This window comes from Gopherus evgoodei, chromosome 8, assembly GCF_007399415.2.
Source record: "Gopherus evgoodei ecotype Sinaloan lineage chromosome 8, rGopEvg1_v1.p, whole genome shotgun sequence".
Lineage (NCBI taxonomy): Eukaryota > Metazoa > Chordata > Testudines > Testudinidae > Gopherus > Gopherus evgoodei.
In genome coordinates, this window is record NC_044329.1 from 51554512 (window position 1) to 51576945 (window position 22434).

The following is a 22434-nucleotide window of genomic DNA, read 5'->3' on the forward strand; positions in this document are numbered from 1 at the left end:
TATGATTCTGTGATCACAGTGAGTCTGGCTTGAAAATGTATGAATCTCTATACCTTCTTATAAACTCATTCCTCCGATCTGTCCATTTCTTGCTCCATCTTAATTATCAGCTCCTCACCAGTGCTTTTGCTTCTAGTTTTTCAACTTGACTGCTGACAGATACTGTGCATCCAGAAAAAGAAGGGAGAGGGAGGGACAAGGGGGAGGGGATGCCCTAGACTTCCACCCAGCTAGCTTGGGAGCAGCAGAGATGTCAGGCTCTCTCTTCTCTCAGGCACAGTAATAGAGGACACCTCACTTTGCCCCCCCTCCCCCAAAAAGCTGGAAATTGCAGGCAATAGTGGCCCCTGCTCCTCCTGGCCAGCCAAGAACTGCAGATGCTGGACCTTGTCTTATTCTGACCACTGGGAGATGTGACAGTGACTTTGGCTCCCTTTCCACCTCCTGTAGAGTGCCAGAACCAATGACCCTTGCCATCTCCCCCAATAACTGGAGCTCTTGCTCATATGGACCCCTGCAGCAGTAGCCTGCTTCTTCCCCAGGCTGCTCCTGTTGTTACCGCAGCTTCCTGGAGGAACCAGGAGGCTCCTTCTCCTCTGGACTGTTGACTTTGGCTGTTTCCTGACCCTCCAGCTTTGCTGAGAGTACTGGTAGGGCTCTCTGAGCAATGGAAGGGTGCCCCTTAAACCTTGGCATAGTATCCTCCTAGAGTAGTTTGGTTGGCCCCAGTGAGTGATGCTCCTACCTCTGCTGCAGGCTCCGTGCAGACTTGAGCAGACATCACTGCATTAGTTGCACTCAAGGTCATGTTTTCAAGCTCTTCTTCACATTTGTAACAAAATAACTGACCCTTTATATGAAATTGGTCTCAGTTATTCTGTTCTAGTCCAGATACATGCTAGTGGGAGACAGCCCAAAGTCAAGAGAGTTCAAAGCTCATAAGGAACAGCAGGGCTAGGTTGAGAGCTTTAGCGAGGAGATGTCGCTGAAGGAGGGAGAGTTCACTGGTGAACAGTGGAGCCAAATCAGGCTGGTGAAAGCAGAAGGCAGAAAATAAATTAGGGGAGTCACCTACAAACTTCTCCAGGTCAGAAAGTTATGCCCAGGGCTGAAGGCTGCGAGCAGAGGACAGAGATGCCTGTTGGCTCTCTGAGTCAGAGAGCTGAAGCCAAAGGGCTAGAGCAGGCTGAATGCTGGTGAATGATGAACTTGCTGATGTCTCCGTGTGAGAGCTAGAGCCAAACCTGAGAATGAAGCAGGGCAGAGAAGCACCATAGCTAATGGGGCTGGGGCAAGGCATAGTGTGAGACATCAGAGCCATACCTGGGGGAGATGTGGTAAGAAATGCCAGGGCTGTACCTGAGAGTCTAAAGAGAGATGCTGGAGTGTGGTGAGAGATGTTCAGAGCTGTACGTGGTGTGTTGGGATTTGAGAGAATGAATATGGTCTTACTGTGCTGAGGAAATCTGAATTGTTTGTGTGGGACTGTTTGTAATAAATTAACCCCAATAATAGCTATTTATACTTGGAAAGCTTATGTGGAGTTACTGGGGACTCTGGAAGAAACTCAAAACTGAGGCTAGTGCGCTGCTTGTGCGTTGCCTGCTTCAGGTACTGCTGCCAGATATGGCTGCTTTATCACATATGGTGGAGAATATGGGCAGGTGATCAGTACCTGGAAGAGGGAAATTGAGGCTGGGGGCTGTTGAGGCCATAAAGGGGCACCCAAGAGACAGCCACCAGATGACATTACTATAGGGGCTAGAAACATAATTTAAAAAACCTCAAGACTTAGTCTGATAATGTCACATGTCTCTGCGAGCCAGGGCCCTGGGAATGTGCCTATTGTGCCTATACCTAATCTGGTCCTGAGTTTGTTACATTGTACGAGAGCCTTGTCAAGTTTTAGAAGAACTGTTTTTAAAAGTTAATGAAGTTGCTTATAAGAGAGATGATTTCATGAAAACCTTCAGTACTGAAAGCAGTGGTTTGGTAGCTTTTTAGTAGAGAGTCTTTTAACAGATACTGTGCACTCTTGCTGCTCTCCTAATGTGAAAACAGGAAACATTTGAAGAATGCTGCAGTTTAATAGGGCCAGGAAAGGTCTCTGTTTTCTTCAATAGGAGAGTAGAAAGCTGGAGAGGAGTGAGTTTCTCTGTGCCCCAGTGAAATGAGAAATGATCTGAACTGTCAGATAAGAAGGAAGACTTAAAAGGTCACTGCCATGTTTTAATGGATCTGTCAGTTCTTGTTTCTTCTCTTAATCTGTTCAGAATAGAAAGGAATCAGGAAAGCGTGATGCTTTTTCTGTTGCGGCGCATTTGTGTGATGAAATTAATACTCTAAAAATGAACTTGTAAGGCTGAAGATGGTAATGGGTGATGAGAAAAGAACCAGTGGTGACTGACTCTATAAATTTCTTTTGGGGGATTCAGATTGGCTAGTATTTTACAGAGCAAGTGTCTTCATATCTTGCACTCTTGCACTTTTGTAAATTTTATGAAAATTAGAACTATTTTTGGAGAGTTCATTCTCTGTGTCACCGGATATAATGGAATTGTGCTGATGACCTACTTCCATGCCTACACATCTACTTAAAGGCACTATGCTATGGAGATACAAAGCAATTGACAGAAATAGTCTTCTCAGCTATTTGGTTTGGAGTATCTGCAGTGCACAATTTAATTTGAGGCATGTTGGTTTTTCTCATTTTCTGATTAAAGGAGTTTATATTTGATGGAAAAACAACTGCTGTGACTTTTTAATAGGAAGAATCAAATATGTTGCAGAGAAATCAATATCCCAGTTTATTTAGGTTAATAATCTTATTGTACAAAGAACCAAACAAAAATAAATGCAGCACTCGCCTGTTTCTGCAAATATGGTTGTGTTTTATTTCACAGGCTCAAAGTGAGTGTCAATGTTTCCAATAAAAACTGAGGCACTGGAGGCAGATCCACGTCATTTGTGACATGGCACCTTTCATTGCTGGACACTTTCTTTTTTTTCCTCATCTAGTTTATAGTTTATTCTTAATCCTACCCATGCTTGTAGAAATGAGGATGAATTATTCAGCACAGCACTTGGTTTGCAATGGAATAACATAATCCCACTGCAGCAATTGACCAAATCTCTGTTTGTTTGGTCCTCAGAAAGAGAATTAAAAGCTGTTTCTCTGGAGCAGCTGCTACTGATCATGCCCAATGTACTTTCCTTTGGACTCTCTTAGCTATAGGAGATAATGTAATGGAAACGCTGTATTGATTCATGCTATCATGACATGTAACTTTTATACCATGATTTGCCTATTTTGATTGTTTGCTCATTGGCTCATCCCTCAGTGTGGCAAGGCTGCTCCATAATGCTATCCAGTTGATTTCTCCTTTGTTTATCCTTCAAACCTCTTTCCTGATTCACTCCATTATAGTGTCCTCTCCTTCAGTGCTCTCTTCTTCTTTATATGCATGTATCCTTACTGTGACCCTAGGCATCTCTGTATTCACACCCTACGCACTACTGCAATAACGTTTGGACAAAATATGCCTTGGGAGATATCATGTGAAAGTTAATATTATGCTGATTATTAATATCACTGTAAAATGCATGGTTTAATGCTATTTATGAAGTTTGAATTTCCTTTCTGTGATGTTACTAGAACATGTTTAAGACCAGACAGCTTAGCTTAGGTAAAGGTGATAAACAGGTGTGTCCTAGACAAAGGAATGTGGGTTTATCTTGGTTTGTAGATTAGCCATAAACAAAGCTGTCAAGCTAAACTGGTGGGGGTTATCCTGATCCTAAACTCAAGAGACAGAGAATTACCATGGAGACACTCACAGGAAACTGGATCCCCAAGAGGCCTTCCTGACTTGTAAGATAAAGAGAATACTTTTGGGGATATAAAGGAGAAACTCCATCATTCACCTTACGAGACAAAGAAACCAAGCGATTTGATCTCTGTAATAGGTCCTGGCCAGTAAAAATTGGAAAGGAGACTGAGTTAGAGAAACCATCTTGAAAAAAAGACTATCATTCTAGATTCGATTTTAGCCTTTTAGATGCATGTTTTAACTATTTGCTTGTAACCATCTCTACCTTTATTCTTTTTACTTGGTATCATTTAATCCATGCTCTTTTGTTAACAGACTTGTTTTGCTTTCATTATTAATCATCAGTGGTGTGTAAGACCTGTACCATGTGTGCTTCTAGAAAGCTAACAGGTTGAAATGTTTTACTGTGTCTGTAAAGGCAGCAAACCTAACACTTTTTCTGGTCCCTGCAGTAGGATGATTTGGGAGCCAATTCAGGGCTAGAAGGGTACTTAAGTCTGCCTGCCAGGAGTAGTAACCAGGTTGGACAAAGCCAGCATGAGGCTTGTGTCCTGCTGGCAGGCTGTTTGGGTCAGAGCTCTGGACCAAAGCTGCACAGCCACAAAACACCCAGGGCTACAGCAGTTGGTGATTGCAGGACTGGCCTTAGGGAAAATGGTGCCCTGGGTGAACTTTATTTTTGGATCCCTGGTGCCTATGGGTGCACCTTCCCCATTGCCCCACGTCCTCAGGGGTTCCTTGGGCTTCCCTCCATCATCGCCTTCAGGAAGGGCTGCAGAGGGAGGCATTTCTGAGCCCAACCATATGCCCCCTGGCAATTGTGCCCATGGGAAGAGGAGGAACCAGAAGCTTGCCCTCTGGCTCCAGAGGGGTGAGTCCTGCTGCCTGCGCCTCCCTGCCAGGCTGTTGGCATTGCCCACCTCATTGGGGTTGGGGGAGACCCGGGGCTGGCCCACTGGCTCCGCAGGACAAACCCTGGTATCTGCGCCTCCCAGCCAGGCTGGCAGCCCCAGCCGGCATCGCCCACCCCCTGCCCGTCTGGCCAGGGCTCCAGCCCGAGCTATGCTGCACTCACCGCTGCTCCAGCAGCCCAGGCCTATTTGCAGCACTTGGATGGTGTTTTCTCTCCCCCACCCTCCGACCATGGTGCCCTGGCCATTTGCCCACCCTGCCCACCCCTAAGACTAGCCTTGGGTGACTGAATCCCTTAGTGGCCTGAGTGAACCCCAAAACGTCACACTTGCAACTTTCCTAATTGTCTCCCTACTGTTCCCCGTAAGTTACAGTATGAAAAGTTGCTGCCTTCATCTACTACCTTTCTGTTGCTAGTCAGTGGGCAGGCCTGACTCCTACAACAGCCTGTTGTGCCAGGCCATGGAGATGCTTAAAGCATAAACAGTATCAGTTTAAGAATATTTTAAATGTAATTTTTGTTTTTTTATTCCAGGGTTGAAAAGCAAATTTATAAACATTTTCTTGTTTCAAGAAAAAATTTTTTTGTAATATTATCTTGTCCTCGTCAATGTACATATTAATAAGACTTTCCCTCTGTGCATCAGCAAGGAAGGAGTAATGCTAGTCTCACATATGAATTTTCTGCTGAGACTGTACCAGTTAAAAGGTCAAGTTTGTGAAGCCACAGTGCTGGAAGGAAAATAAATGATTTATTGTACTAGGAGGCCTGCCTGAAGAGATTGTAAATATTTCTTCATTCTCCCAGTCTCAGATCATAGTTGTAATTCTGCATGAAGCTTATTGTGTGAAACTGAAATGCCTTGCAGTGGGTACTTCATAAGTGGATTAAATAATTCAATAATCATAGCTCTGCGTAAACGCAGTGGTGTGGGAGGGTGTATTATATGATATATCCAAGATATCCCAGCTTGTTAGATAAAGTCGTAGGAATACTGTTATTCTGCAACTTGGACGTACAATTAGCTATTCGACTGGTTTGAGTGCAGAGTTGTAAATTACTATACAAACAAAATTATTAAGAGACCAAACATGAAGTAAATAACTTCCTAACCTCTCAGCGCTATAAACTCTTACGTAAAAGACACAGATCCAAGTTTTTTAGAAGGTCTCTCTATAAGTCTATAATGTATAACCAAAACACTGTTATATATAAAGTAAACAAGGTTTTCAAAATGTTTCAGAAGCTTTATTTAAATTAAAATGCAGATCTTATCAGTTTAGTGTGATCCTTGCCCTTGCTTTTCCTTGCTGAGTTTTCCAATGTCTGGCACGTATTTGGATACTTTAAGCTGCACACAGGCTTCTGAGCGATCACTTGTTAACTGGCTCCGAGAGGGACAGAGGACATATTTCATGTGTGAAAATACCTGTTCTCACAGGTATGTGGATCCAGATGCTGAAAGCATTGCAAATGCAATTTTCTTCAAACAGTTAAATTTTACTGGCAGGGACGTCCAGCAGGTCAGAATATAAGCCCCATGATCTCTCTCGGTAGCTTCAAATGCGCTCCGCAGATCCACAAACTTTGATGTCCACAATTCTGAGCTTTTTAACTGAATGAGTTGCATTTTGAAATCTTCAACACCCATCCACTGAAATCCAAGTCGCTTTTCTTGAACTTTTCAGGTTTAATTAGAAAAGAAAGCATTGGGCCAAATCTCTGGAAATCTTGAAATCTGTCAGAAAATTGTGATTCCAGTTTTTGCATGTACTTTCCAATCTCATCAACATTGACATGTGCTGATAGCTCTTTTATGAGTTGGAAGTAGCAGAAAGTAGAAGTTTGAATATCCCTGGAAAAAACTGCTAGTTTAACAACAAATGCTTTCCAGGCTTCATAATGATCCAGAACTGTTTGCCCTGCACCCTGGAGACAGAGGTTGGGTTTGTTTATGTGAGCGGTGATATCAGTTAGAAACATGAGCTTACACAGCCATTTGTCATCATCCAGTTTGAGGTAGTTTTGTTCTTTTTTTGACAAAAAGGCCTTGATTGCATCAAAACAGTTTACAAAGCGCACCAAAACCTTGCCATAACTTAGCTACCGAATGTTGCTGTGAAGTGGGATGTCGTTATAAGCACTGTCCTTCTCTTCTAGCAGTGCTTGAAATTGTCTGTGAGTCAAAGCAGATTGAGCAACAAGGAAATTCACAATTTGCACCACTATGTTCATCACGTTATTAAGCTCTGAATTAGAAATTTTAGCACACAGGTTTTCTTGATGGATGATACAGTGAAATTTGACTGACGGATGGCCAATTTGATCTTCAAGTAACTTTACAAATATTTTTCTGATGTCAACTCCTCGTTCTTCAAAATGGTTTGCAAAACTTTCCAGTATATCTTCCCCCTTTGTTGTGCCATGCAGGGGTTTTAGGCAACAAAGTTAGAATCATAGACTTTAAGGTCAGAAGGGACCATTATGTTCATCTAGTCTGACCTCTTCCACAATGCAGGCCACAGAATCTCACCCACGCACTCTTGTATCAAACCTGTATCTGAGCGATTGAAGTTCTCAAATCCTGGTTTAAAGACTTCAAGCTGCAGAGAACCTTCCTGCAAGTGACCCCATGCTGCCGAGGAAGACAACCCCCCCAGGGCTTCTGCCAATCTGCCCTGGAGGAAAATTCCTTCCCGACCCCAAATATGGCCATCAGCCAAACCCTGAGCATGTGGGCAAAGCCCACCAGTCAGACACCCAGGAAAGAATTCACTGTAGTAACTCAGATCCCAACCCATCTAACATCCGCTAGTAGTCAAAGATGAATTAATTGCCAAAATTAGGCTATCCCATTATACCATCCCCTCCATAAACCTATCAAGCTTAGTCTTGAAGCCAGATATGTCTTTTGCTCCCACTGCTCCCCTTGGAAGGCTGTTCTAGAACTTCACTCCTCTGATGGTTAGAAACCTTCATCTAATTTCAAGACTAAACTTCCTGATGGCCAGTTTATATCCATTTGTTCTTGTGTCCACATTGGTACTGAGCTTAAATAATTCCTCTTCCTCCCTGGTATTTATTCCTCTGATATATTTACAGAGAGCAATCATATCAACCTTCAGCCTTCTTTCCTCTTGGATTTCATCGGAAGCACAATTTCTTGCAATAACTGCCAAACGTGGAACATCGTTCATATCCACGCTCTCATCAACTGCAACACTAAACACTGCTGTGTCTTTCAATGCAGTCATCTGCTTTTCCTTAATGTTTTCTGCCATTTCAGTTGTGCGTCTCTCAACTATTCTGGCAGAGATGGGCAGTTCTTTTGTTCTAGATATGATTGTATCTTTATTTGGCAAATCATTGAACAAAATCTCCGAACCACTGAGAAAAACTTCTTTTATATATTCCCCATCTGTAAATGGCTTTGTTTTTTGCAATGCACTGTGCAATCTTGTAACTTCCTTCTGTAGCTTGATTTTTACTAACACTTAAGCTTTTAAAAACACTACTTTGCTTCTCAAAGGCTGCTACTGCCTTTTTGATTGATTCAGTCTTGTCTGCTTCGTCAAGAAAGGTTTTCTCTTGCTTCATTTCAAAATGTCGTCAAACACTTGATGTGCAACAAACAAGACTTTCCTAACAGAAAGCACAAATAGCATGGTTCTTCTTTTCAATAAATCTAAATGCGTCAGTCCAAGCAGGCTGAAATGATCGGGCATCTAGCTTTGCTTTCTTAGGAGCTGCCATTTTGTCAAATGTTCCCTTCAACTCTCAGTGGGGAAAAAAATGGCGATAGAAGGCAGGCACAAGGTCAAACGCAGTGTGATCTGAGATAAGCAATTTTAAGATGGGGGTGCTGAGCTGCACCCCCTCTTACCTTGTGTGCAACCCTCACTGTCCCAGCTGGGGACAGTGGGCCACAGTGGGAAGGCTGCAGAGCACTGATCCAAGGCCAGGAGCAGAGCCCAGGGTGGCCTGCTGGGACTCCAGGCTGGAAAGCAGGCTGAGCAAGGCTGGAGATCCAGACCCTGACTGGCAGGAGATCAGCAGCTGAAACCCCAAGTCCAGGGCGGCTCCAGGCCCCAGCACGCCAAGCGCATGCTTGGGGCTGCAAGCTGCGGGGGGCACTCTGCCAGTGCCACAAGGGCGGCAGGCAGGCTGCCCTCGGCGGCTTGCCTGTGGAGGGTCTGCTGGTCCCGCGGCTTCCATGGACCTCCCACAGGTGTGCCTGCAGAGGGTCCGCTGGTCCCACGGCTTCAGCAGTCCTCTGAAGCCACGGGACCAGCAGACCCTCTGCAGGCAAACCGCCGAAGGCAGCCTGCCTGCCGTTCTTGGGGCGGCAAAAACCCTAGAGCTGCCCCTGCCCAGATCGGAAGTGGAGGTGAGTGGAACTGGCGGCTGGTAGGGCTGAGCAGGGCCGGAGGCCTGAACTCTGTCTGGCAGGGGGCCTGCGCAAGGTGAGTGGGGCTGCAGCGGAGGGGACCCCAGCTGGCAAGGGCTAGCAGCCGGATCCCCAGAGCAGCTCAGCCCGCCCCACCTCTGGGGTACTGGCCGCTGGCTCCTGCCAGGCCACTGTCAGCCTGGGGTTCCTTCACCCAGCCAGAAGCGGGTGCTGAGTGGGGCTGCAGCAGGGGAGGTCCTGGCTGGCAAAGAGCCAGCAGCAGGAACCCCAGAGCAAGGGTGGTCTGAGTGGCTCAGCCTGCCCCTGCTCTGGGGTTTCGGCTGCCGGCTCCTGCCATCCGGGGTCTCAGCCTGCTGCCAGACTGGGGTTCCTTCACCCAGGCCAGCAGTGGTGCTGAGTGGGACTGGTGGTGGGACCCCGGCTGGCAGAAGCCAGCGGCAGAAACCCCAGAGCGGCAGCAGGCTGAGCAGCTCAGCCCGCGCTGCTTGCCATAAAAAATCAGCTCATGTGCCGCCTTTGGCATGTGTGCCGTAGGTTGACGACCTCTGTCCTAGCCGTTGATTATAGAGCAAGTGTTGCTTTTTCTGTGCAATATGCTTTCTCCTGAAACCCAGTTATGAGAGCAATATACAGATTCTTGCTGTGGGCAGAGCAGAAGGAAGAAGAGAGGTGAATTATATGAGGGTAAGAAAAGGCAGTTCAGAGCAAAGACAGGTGAAAATCCTACTGCTCCCACTTTGACACTGCTTTTGGTGGGAGCATGCCTGTATATAAGGAAATGGCAAAGAGCTCAGATTCTTATATAAGACCCACTGTTGCACAGAAAAAAGATACTTAATTCAAAATCAGCCCCTGGAAATACGGTGTCATTGAAGTGCAGTGTAATTCTGTTACTACAAGTATAATCTAAAGCCAGTTCTATTAGAGTAAAACTTTGGTAATATAAAGGTTTAATTCCTTCATCACAAATTGTTGGTATATTCCTCAGACCATCTTTAGAAACAGGGCCGGCTCTACTGTTTTAGCCGCCCCAAGCAGTGCGCCAAATTACCCGCTGACGGCAGGGGCAGTCCATGTGCCGTTAGGGTGGTACGCACATTTCTGCAGCGGCGGCAGTTCGGCAGCAGCTTCTGTCTTCAGCCGGAAGACAGAAGCTGCACCGCCGCGGACAGCTGAACATAGAAGCGGCCGCCAAATTGCCGCCACCGTGGGAAAGTGCAAGCTGCCCTAACGGCACAGGGACTGCCCCCACCGTCTGCAGTGGCAATTTGGCATGCTGCTTGGGGACAAAAACACATGGACTGCTGCCCCTTGCAGATTGCCGCCCCAAGCACCTGCTTGGAATGCTGGTGCCTGGAGCCAACCCTGCTTAGAAATATGGTACTGACACAAAAATAAATAATAAAAAGCAAGCTGGGATCGCAGTAGTCCTGAAAACCTGCCCTTGACTCCCAGTCTCTTGGTGTCCTCTGCATCCAGTATGCTTGATACTTACCCATGGGAGAGGGAGTTTGCTCTGTTGTTCACCAGTGACCCTTGCAGATGAGAGAAAGATTCAGTTACCCAACTTTAAGGAAGCTCCATCTATGACTTTTGCCAGAAAGAGGGTAGTTCTTTTGTGTGCCTACACTGGTGTGAAGATAGGGTAAATGCGAGCTCTGGAAAAAAATGCAGATCTTCCCGGAGCAGAAGGTATAGAAGGATATTTGAATGTCATCTATTGTAGTTTAGTGTGACTGACTCACTGTGTTAAAGGCACATTGGCAATATGATTGTAATTTCACATTTCCTAGTTAGTATGTTGAAGTTTATGGGTTCTGAGTACAATGGAACCTTGGGAGAGCTGAGCTATCATGTCTCAATCAATTTTCTTGATTGGGAAGGCAAAATGATCAAAGTCCATCTCACTTTGGAGCTTTGATATGCATTCCTTAGCCTGCTTTCATGTTAGTGACATCATCCACAGTAGCAGCAGAATCACAGAAGTCTGAGGGTTTAAGTTCAGGCCAGAAGCCTTTCTGTTCATCTTTGAAATGGATATATTTCGAATTTTTAAATCTACTTAATTCTTTTAAGGGTTCAGATCTCAATCAATTTTCTATAACAGTTTTTTTTAAAGAGCATTTCTGTTGACCATAGACTTCTGCATTCTTCTATTTGGATCAGCAGACTACTCCATATCAGTAGTGCTATTTTCGGAGGCTGTGTTGATCCCAAAAGGTGCTATAGATGTTGTGATAACTTGAAAATCCCTTACAAGTTCTAGAAGACTGATAGCTGTTATAAAGAAGCTATTGATCGTGTAGAGGTGGCTTGGTTTCTGTTTGTTATTAATGGGTTGAACAGGATTGCCCAGAAGAGACTTACAGCCTGTCTGTTCAGAAGTCTGTTCTTTTAATTTAAAAAAATCCTATATCATTGCAGGAGGAGGGGAAGGTGTAGGAGTCTCACTTTTCACTTACAACAGTAAGCAACGATTTCTGAGTAGCAGTCAGAGAAGAATACCAACATAAAGGTTTGCTAAATTGTCCCAGGTCATTAAAGGACAAATCCTGTCCCTATTCAAGTAAATGATAAAAGTCTCATTGACTTCACTGGGAGCATGATTTTGCCTCAAGAGGTCTGGAAAACAACCTAGGTGCTCCTAAAAGGATGTTACCTTGAAAAATTCCTGTGGATGGTCTTGTTAGTTGCATAATATTGTGATAGTCCCTGTAGGTAGCACCCTTATTGTTGAGGGTAAATTGATGAAGTAAAGCTTGTAGTGATGCTCTGCAATGTAAAGTTTTACAAGTTACTGAACAAAAACCAATTGAAACAAAAGAACAAAAACAACGAAAAACGAAATAAAACCTTGTATTTTGAAATATCCTAAACATGAAGCTTGAAAAATCCACTCACCTGGGATGAGTATGAAACTTTCCTGGGCGAATGCTATTAATTTCTTCAGAATCAAATGTTTCATTAAAAAAAAAAATCTCTAGCCCTCATGATTGTGTCTTTGGGACCTGGCAGCACAAGTCTCTCTTACCCTGGCTAGAAGGCTTAGTGCTCAGACTAGCAGGTGCTAGGTAAATTACCCAAATCCTGCCTAAATATGTCTGCCTGTCATTTCTTTAATTGATCACTAGCCGCTACTGAAGTTTTTCATCTTTTCTGTACTATTTACATGTCATTTACTTGTGGTTTTGATATCTTGTGGCGGTGAGTTCTAAGAGTGTATCAAGAATTTAAAAGAGGTTAGACGTTTATGTGAACAATAAGAACATATACACAGTTACATAAGAAAAGATTTTAAAAATTACAAGGGATGCTTCAGAGTATAAGCCAACCTCTAACTTCTGAGGTTAGGCAGAAACTCCCCCAATGGGCATGTTACTCCATAATTATCCATTTTGTGGTTTTTTGCACCTTCCTCTGAAGCATCTGGTAGGATACTGAAATAGAGGAAACATTAGTCTGATCTGTTATCACAGTTTCTATGTTTCTGTCTACAAGTTCTGTACCATGAAATGAAAATCTGATGATGAAAAAGGAACATTTACCTCACGAATACTTCCTGTTTTCTGTACTAGGATTTTTTAACAATAATTAATTGACTTAGAACATACTTGTTTTAGCAGCAAAGACTCCTGTGGCACCTTATAGACTAACAGATGTATTGGAGCATGAGCTTTCGTGGGTGAATACCCACTTTGTCGGATGCGTGTATTCAACCACAAAAGCTCATGCTCCAATACGTCTGTTAGTCTATAAGGTGCCACGGGACTCTCTGCTGCTTTTACAGTTCCAGACTAACACGGCTACCCCTCTGATACTTGATACTTGTTTTAAAATCTCTTTGAACTAGTTAGGTGTTGCTATTTTTAAACCAATTAACTATTATGTAATTATTGCCCACCATGGATAGAATCCTGTGTAATGTCTATCCTTTGTTAGTAGTTTTGTGTTACTGTTTAGATAACTTTAAAAAAAAATAGTGAATGTTGTTATAATGCTGAAAATAAATGACTGGCTGTTTCTTTGTGTATTTGCTACTGAATGGCACTGCTCTTTAAAAGGCAGATATGAAACAATTTTCGGAAGTACTAAATTAATAAGGGATTAAGTACCCACAGACTGGTAGACGTGGGAATTCAGATGAAAAAAACATATATCCTTATTGCTTTTTCTTAATTAACACTCAATTTTTTTAACAAATCCTGGCACTGGTTAGGACATTTCCAGAATCGATTCCATTTTAACTCTTAATTAAAAAACATTTTATATTGATCCAGTGCTTGGGTTAGTAGAGCAGGAGACCAATTTTAATTAAACACTTACCCAAACTAGCATCCATTTACAAGAGTGACAGCTCCTGCCAGTTATTAAGCACTATGGAGTTCTCCTATCTTGTAACCTCAGCAGCTAAATTTGTCGAAATTAGTAATCAGGTTTCAGTGTTAGTATTAAGCTGTTTATGTGAATCTGTTTCCTTATCTAATTGAGGATGTTAATCTCTTTGCATTTGAGCAGATGATAGAAAGAATGGATCTGGGCTGTTGTGGTCTCTGTTCTGGTTACTCTGTTTAATATAAACAAAAGATTAGTAAGCTATATAGCTACAAAGATACTGTCTGTGGGCCACAGCTAGTTTCCAGCAAGGGTAGCTATAAATGCAGTAGGAAATATGAGTGCATGAGACTCCCTGTACAGGACACTTGTGGGCTCCTTTTAAGAGAGACATTTAATGAACACTATTCATAAAAACGTTCTAAAATTGTTATTCTACAGAGGACTTCAGAGCTACTTCTTCCTTAGTTTCTGCCAATCAAGGAAAATAGGAGGATAGTTTAGAGACACTGCATGCTTTGCAGCTCCCATTTATGTCAGTTTTAGACTTTCTTGGCAGAAATCATTGATAATTGTGCTAGGGCTGTTGGCCAGAGAAGTTAACTGTCAGCTCGGACAAGTTTCTCTCAGCTGTTGAGGAGAGAAGTAAGTAACCCACCCACTGAGATATTGTGTGATAGACCCAGATGGTTTTGATTTCATATGCCACAATGTATAAATGAGACTGGAAACTCCTGATTTGGAAGATTTATACATGATATTTAAAAGCAATTATTTCCTTTCTCTGTAGCTGGTTGCTTCAGATGAATAAGAGCAATCATAGTTGTTTTTCAGACCACACTGATATTTTAAGAACCTGTCATCTTGCCTGGAGCTATGACAGTGAGAAACTTGCTAGTGAGTGACAGGACATTGTGGGCAATAGTGATGACATTTCTGAGATGAGAAATACTATATTGGCTGTCCCATTGTTACCAACTGAGCCCATTTATTTGCTGCTGTGTATGTCGTTAACACCCAGAGTCTGTCTTAGATTGTGCTACAGTTGTTGCCAGCCTCAGTGCAAAAATGGAAGCAGTTAATTCAACAAATACTTTGCAGGACAAATGCTTTGTTAGAACTCATGACAAATCTGTTACTCTCACTGAGGTATATGAAATGGTCACTATCAAATTTATTTAATTTTTAGCGGTAGCAAAGAACAGTTTCTGGATATTTTCTTTGAGATGCAAGTTCACTTTTGTTGAAATTCCCGAAATATTTCAATGTTTTGTGGTTTTATTGGGCAAGCACTAGGGGCTGTGGGAGAGCCGTGCATTTAACAATTGAAATATAAACCAGCAGTAAAAGAATCTGATATGTATTTTAATGTTCTTCAGCTCCTCTGCCACCATCCACTGTAAGCACTGCAACAAGACCCCAATGAAGATGCACTACATGAAAGTTTTAGATGGGTGGTCTTGCAATAAAAATCTGCCAAAAGAACTTGAAACAAAAGTGGAAATGGCTTTCCTTCCCGGGACTGAGAATAGGGTTCATTCCTACTTACTGCGCTTGATGATGGCAACTTCACACACAGAATCTTTTGTACTTTTTAGTTTAGAAGGGCTCCAGAAGAACAGAAAATACAGAATTTGGTTTCTGTGAAAACATTGTGGGTTATATTGGTAATTCTCCTAATGCTGTGAATATCCTTTTCAATACAAAGGCAAGGGAAGGGTTGTCCAAAAAAATCTGGCCAAGATGTGACTACAATGTATAATTCTACCTTTCATGAGTTACCGTGCCTTTCAAAAAGTTGCGTGTGAATATTGCCTACACTGTCCTATTCCCACACTATCCAATCTATCCCCAGCTAAGTAGAATTTGCAAACTTGTCTCATCTGAGACTTAGGGTATGTCTACACTACGAAATTAGGTCAAATTTATAGAAGTCGATTTTTTAGACATCGATTTTATACAGTCGATTTTGTGTGTGTCCCCACTCAAGACCATTAAGACTATTAACTTGGCAGAGTGCGTCCACAGTACCGAGGCTAGCGTCGACTTCTAGAGCATTGCACTGTGGTAGCTATCCCACAGTTCCCGCAGTCTCCGCCACCCATTGGAATCCTGGGTTGAGCGCCCAATGCCTGATGGGGCAAAAACATTTTCGAGGGTGGTTCTGGGTACATGTCATCAGGCTCCTCCCCCCCCCCGTGAAAGCAATGGCAGACAATCGTTATTTCCAGGGTTACCCGTGCAGACGCCATACCATGGCAAGCATGGAGCCTGCTCAGCTGACCATCACTGTACATCTCCTGGGTGCTGCCAGACGTGGTATTGCATTTCTACACAGCAGCAGCTCATTGCCTTTTGGCAGCAGATGATGCATTACGACTGGTAGCCATCGTCGTCATCTCCTGGGTGCTCTTTTAGCCAACCTCAGTGAGGTTGGTCGGGGCACTTGGGCAGACATGGGTGCTCCTGGAGACCTTAGTGAAGTCTGTCAGGGGCACCTGGACATAAGTGGGAGTGACTCCAGGTCATTCTCTTTTTAAGTTTAGTCTCATGAAGATTCAGTCCTGCCTGCAGTCATACTGCACCGTCTTCTGGCTGCTCGCCAGAAGACGAGGATGGCTAGCGCTCGTACTGCACCGTCTTTTGACGAGCACCCAGGAGATGACGATGGCTAGCAGTTGTACTGCACCGTCTGCTACCAGCCTAAGATGTATAAGAGAGATGGAGTGGATCTAAACAAGAAAGAATTCAGATTTGTTTTGTATTCATTTGCTCACCCCTCCCTTTTTACCTCCCTGAATGTGGTAGGAGGGATAGCTTAGTGGTTTGAGCAGTAACCTGCTAAATTCAGGGTTTTGAGTTCAATCCTTGAGGAAGCTGTTGTGTGTGTTTCTCCTTGATGCAAACCCACCCCCTTTGTTGATTTTAATTCCCTGTAAGCCAAGTTGCCCCTCCTTGCATCAGAGCAAAGGCAGACAATCGTTTCGCGCCTTTTTTCTGCGCAGACACCATAGCACGGCAAGCATGGAGCCCGCTCTGATCACCGTGGCAATTATGAGCACTGTAAACATCACGCGCATTATTCTGCAGTATATGCAGAACCAGAACCTGCAAAAGCAAAACCAGGCTAGGAGGTGAAGGTAGCATGGTGATGAGAATGATCAGGACATGGACACAGAATTCTCTCAAAGTACAGGCCCCAGCAATGTGGACATCATGGCAGCCAGACACCACAGTGGTTAGCAGAGTACAGGAAGGCATGGTGAGCATCAGAGAAGCTTTGAAAACCAGTTTCATCACTGGCCAGGCTACGGTGTGAAAGTTGAGGGCAATACCATCGAATTGTGTTTATTTCTGCTTGATGACCCCCCCAACCCCTCCTCGGTTCACTCTACTTCCCTGTAAGCCACCACCATCCCCTCCTGCCTTCAATCACTGCTTGCAGAGACAATAAAGTCATTTTTGCTTCACATTCATGCATTCTTTATTAATTCATCATAGAAATAGGGGGATAACTGCCAAGGTAGCCTGGGAGGGGTGGAGGAGGAGGGAAGGACAAGGCCACACTGCGCTTCAAAACTTATTGAATGCCAGCTTTCTGTTGCTTGGGCAGTCCTCTTGGGTGGAGTGGTTGGGTGCCTGGAGGGGACACCTGCCCCCACCGCATTCTTGGGCTTCAGGGTGAGGAGGCTATGGAACTTCGGGAGGAGGGTGGTTGGTTACACAGGGGCTTCAGCAGCGGTCTGTGCTCCTGCTGCCTTTTCTGCAGCTCAACCATACGCCGGAGCATATCAGTTTGATCCTCCAGTTGCCTCAGCATTGCATCCTGCCTCCTCTCATCATGCTCCACTGCTGCTCTTGCTCCAGCCATCTGTCCTCACATTCATTTTGTGCTTTCCTGTACTCTGACATTGTCTGCCTCCGCACATTCTGCTAGGATTTTTCATTGTGGGACGACTGCATGAACTCAGAGAATATTTCATCGCGAGTGCTTTTTTTTCGCCACCTTGTCTGCCCTAGCGTCTGGGACGGAGATGATGGGGAAGTGTTGAAACATTTGCTGCTGCGGAAGGAAAAAAAGGGAGAGTTGAGTTGGCCATTTAAAAGGAGGAGCTGCGGTTTTCAGGTTAAAGTGCAACACAAACCCAACTAACCCCCCCACAATTCTCTGGGATGATGGCTTCAACCCCTCGCCTCATTATGTGACTATCAGCAGGGATGGTTTCTTTTCAGCCACAGGCACACAACCCAGCAGGAACAGCCACCTCTGAATGTCCCCTTAATAAAATTCCCCTATTTCAACCAGGTGACCATGAATGATATCACTCTCCTGAGGATAACACAGAGAGATAAAGAATGGATGTTGCTTGACGGCATTCCAGTAGCTTTACTGGCCACAAATACATCCCAAGTCTTCAGGACAAATTAGTCATTAAACACTTTTGCTTTTAAACCATGTATTATATTTACAAAGGTACACTCACCAGAGGTGCCTTCTCCTCTTTGAAGGTCCGGGAGCCCGGATTGGGAGGGTAATATCTCCAGGGTGATAAACAGTTCCTGGCTGTCGGGGAGAACGGTTTCTCTACTTGCCTGCTGTGCGCTATGTTCAACCTCCTTCTCCTCATCATCTTCTTTGTCCCCAAAATCCTCATCCCTGTTCCATGAGACTCCCTTGCAAGAGTCCACGTACAGGGGTGGGGTAGTTGTTGGGGCACCTGCTAGAATTGCATGCAGCTCATGATAGAAGCGGCATGTCTGGGAGTCTGACCTGGAGCAGCTGTTTGCCTCTTTGGTTTTTTGGTAGGCTTGTCTGAGCTCCTTAAGTTTCATGCAGCGCTGCTGTGGGTCCCTGTTATAACCTTTGTCCTTCATGCCCTTGGAGATTTTTTCAAGTATTTTGGCATTTTGCCTTTTGGAATGGAATTCTGATAGCACGGATTTGTCTCCCCATACAGTGATCAGATCCAGTAGCTATCATTCGGTCCATGCTGGAGCTCTTTTGTGATTCTGGGACTCCATGGTCACCTCTGCTGATGAGCTCTGCATGGTCACGTGTGCTCATCAGCTTGCCACGCTCTCCAAACAGGAAATGAGATTCAAAAGTTCGTGGGCCTTTTCCTGTCTACCTGGCCAGTGCATCTGAGTTGAGAGCGCTGTCCAGAGCAGTCACAATGGAGCATTCTGGGATAGCTCCTGGAGGGCAATGCCATCGAATTGTGACCCAACTAGCCTCACAGTACCCCAAATTTGACCCAGCAAGGTCGATTTCAGCGCTAATCCCCTCATCGGGGAAGGAGTACAGAAATTGATTTTAAGAGCCCTTTAAGTCAGAAAAAACGGCTTAGTCGGGGATGGGTGCAGGGTTAAATCGACGTAACAGTGCTAAATTCAACCTAAACGTGTAGTGTAGACCAGGGCTTAGAAACAAAACACTAACGCAGGGTCCCAATTCAAACCATTATCTTACAAGATCAGATGTTTGTCAGGGTGTGGAGACAGTTTTGTGATTCACATGTATGGCAGTGGAGACATAGCCTGTGTCTATAGCTCTTGCTATTTAGGTCATATTAAAATTAAATTTATTATTTGGGGCAGGACTATTATCTGTTTTATTTTGTGAGGTACTATCGTGTTTCTGGCTGTTCAAAATGTTATATCTCCCAAAGAAGAAAAAATTTCCTAAAAATCCACTTTCAGCTGAAGCAAAGTGCAAAATGTTAGCAGACAATCAGAGACAGATGTTGAAAATTTCTTTTTGATTAGTCTTGTGTTTATCCTGTACTTTATCTCTATAGCAGATCATTTGTGTAGAGAAGGCAAAGCATCACTTACATTGATGGTTTAATGAGAATGTTCTGTGGGTGTGGTTTTGTTTTAAAATTACAATACATGTTTTACTTGTTTTGGAGATGCAACAACATAATCAAAGCAACATCTGGGACATTAATCAGATATTTGGATGACCTGGATGAATAGTGCTATAATAAAACTATTGCTGCGTGTCATTAATTGTACTCTCAGGCATACAGGCAACATGAAACTTCCATGTGAATTATATCATGAAGGGTATGTCTACACTACGAAATTAGGTCGATTTAATATGTCAGTTTTTTAGAAATCAATTTGATACTGTTGATTGTGTGTGTTTCCACTTAAGACCCTTAAGTCGGTGGAGTGCATCCACAGTACCGAGGCTAGCATCGACTTTCGGAGCACTGCACTGTGGGTAGCTATCCCACAGTTCCCGCAGTCTCCGCCACCCATTGGAATTCTGGGTTGAGCTCCTAGTGCTTGATGGGGCAAAAACTTTGTCGCGGGTGGTTCTGGGTACATGTCGTCAGCCCCCTCCTCTACCACCCCCCGGAGAAAGCAACGACAGACAATCATTTTGCGCCTTTTTTCCAGGATCCCATCCACTGGACCTGCTCAGCCTGCTGCCTGCCTGGATGATCGGAACTGCAGGCAGGCAGTGGGCTGAGCAGGGCTGGCAGATGGAGCCCCAGACCGGCAGCAAGATGAGCAAGGCTCCGTCTGCTGGCTTCTGCCAGCTGGAGTCCCTCTCAGCTGGCAAACCTCAGTGAGGTTGATCGGGGGTGCCTGGACAGACATGGCTATCCTCCTCTTAGAGCACCGAATGGGAGTGGCTCCAGGTCATTCTCTCCTTTAAGTTTCATCTCATGGAGATTCGGTCCTGCCTGGAATATCATGCCAGCTGGAAGCTTCTGCCTCAGGCTGCTCTCCCAGCCGGCAAGACCGCGCGGTCACACCTACACCAGCCTGCCCCTTGCTCCCATGGCTCATGAAGCCTGGACAGTAGTAAGGAGCAGTTCAACTTGTGGAATGACAAATCCAGAACGAAGGATTGCACTCTGTGGGCCATGTTAAGATTATTTCAGAGTCCTAGATAGCATTAGTCCCTATAAAAGGCTTCATTAAAATTTTTCCCCGCCCCTAACAAAAATGTTAATTTATCAGAGCAGCTGAAAGGGTAAGGAACCCGGGACTATAACTTAGAGAGAGCTTCCATATTATTTAACTCATAATTGATATAAATAAAGGAAAATTTCACAGCGCAGTCTGTTCTAAAACTAAAAGTGCAGGAGGGGAGTCAGGACAAGGAACAGTCACCTGTTTCCGCCAGGTTTTGAAGAGGGATGTTTTTTGTGTTAGGTGAACGTGATAACCACTACACTATGGGGCTTTTCTGTATTAGGTGAACATGATAACCACTGCACTACGGGACTTCTCTATTTTACCACAGACTTTGCCGAATGCACAGGAATGTTTTCTTTAGCTGCTGAAGCTACCTAATGCAATGTCTATATCTATGGCCTTCCTGCTCACAAAGCGGTCATGCCCCCGCCCAAGCTGACACAGTGACCTGGCTCAGGCAGAATCGCTAGTGAGGCATGATACTTTTGCCATAAAGCAAACACAGCAATTCTTTCCTGGCCTCTGCCACTGAATGCCTCCATGCATTACGCTGTGCCCTATCAGTGCAGGAGGACTGCATGAGCTCGGAAAACATGTCATCGCGAGTGCAGTTTTTTCGCCTTCTAATCTGTGATAACTTCAGAGACAGAGATGATAGGGGGAATGTAGAAACATTCTGGGGGGACTGCATGGTCACCTATGCTGCTGAGTTTGCGACACTGGCCAAACAGGAAATGAAATTCAGAAGTTCCCAGGCTTTTCCTGTGTACGTGGCTAGTGCATCTGAGTTCAAAGTGCTGTCCAGAGCGGTCACAATGGAGCACTCTGGGATAGCTCCTGGAGGCCAATGCAGTCAAACTCCATCCACACTACCCCAAATTCAACCCGGCAGTGTCCGTTTCAGCGCTAATCCCCTCATCGGGGAGAAGTACAGAATCGATTTTAAGAGTCCTTTAAGGTGACAAAAATGGCTTTGTCGTGTGGACGGGTGCAGGGTTAAATCGATCTAACACTGCTAAATTTGACCTAAATTCATAGTGTAGACCAGGGCTAGGTTACTCATGGTACCCAGTTGCTCATAACATGCCTATCGAGTTTATGGCTGAGGAGCTTAATTCTTCATGGAGAGTGTGCGGGCTAGGCAGAGAGCTGTTTGCAACTTCCTGATTCAGAAATACCTAGCTCCAGCACAAGTTAGAGCTACACAGGTGCAATGCTAACCTCATGATTGGCATACGATCTCTCAGGAACCTTACACCAGTCGAGGATTAGGTGAAGCAGTTTTTCTCCAGGTTTGTGGTTTTTGTTTTTGTTTTGTTTTAGTAATCTTTAGCTGTTATAGTTGTGAAGTAACTTTTCAAAACATGAGCTGAAATGTAACTGATGTGATGTAACTTGAAATGAAAGCTCTGAGGTCTGAATGGAACCATTCATTTCAGTGAGTTCCAGTTCAGATGTCGATGATATTTTCTTTTCGTATCTACAGTAACTGTTTCACTGCTTTTCAAAGCATGTAGGAGAGTAGGTATCTTTATTAAGATCTACCAAATAAAAAATATAAAGACATAGATCAAATTGTATTTTAAAGCCCTTTAATTAAAATTCTGAAATATTGGTAGACTTTTAACAATGCCAGGATGGCTTGAACGGAGGTGCAGTTGGTTTCATTTCCTGAAAGGAAGCTTTCAAATCTTTGGAAAACATTGTCTTAAGCCTCATTCCTATGATGTCATCTGAAATCCTCCATGGAATTACAACCTTGTTATCTGCAGTTGAGTATTATTATTCCTTTTCAGTATGTTAATAAGGCAGGGACAGCTGTCTTAGAGAGAAAATGAACGTTTCAAATTACCCTTGGTGGTTTTCTTAACACTCTCGGGGCCCAGAATTTTACCGTGTAACAGTTTGTTTGGCTTTTTTAAAGGTAACTGTTCTAATTTTCCTGTCTTATCTGTTTTACACTGATGTAACTCTATTGATTTCAGTAAAATTACTGCTGATTCACACTGGTTTAA

General features: G+C 44.1%; 1 protein-coding gene across 1 annotated transcript in view; it reads left to right on the forward strand.

Annotated features, from left to right (window-relative positions):
• RABGAP1L (RAB GTPase activating protein 1 like) overlaps positions 1-22434 on the forward strand; it is a 570078-nt gene that overhangs the window by 339832 nt on the left and 207812 nt on the right.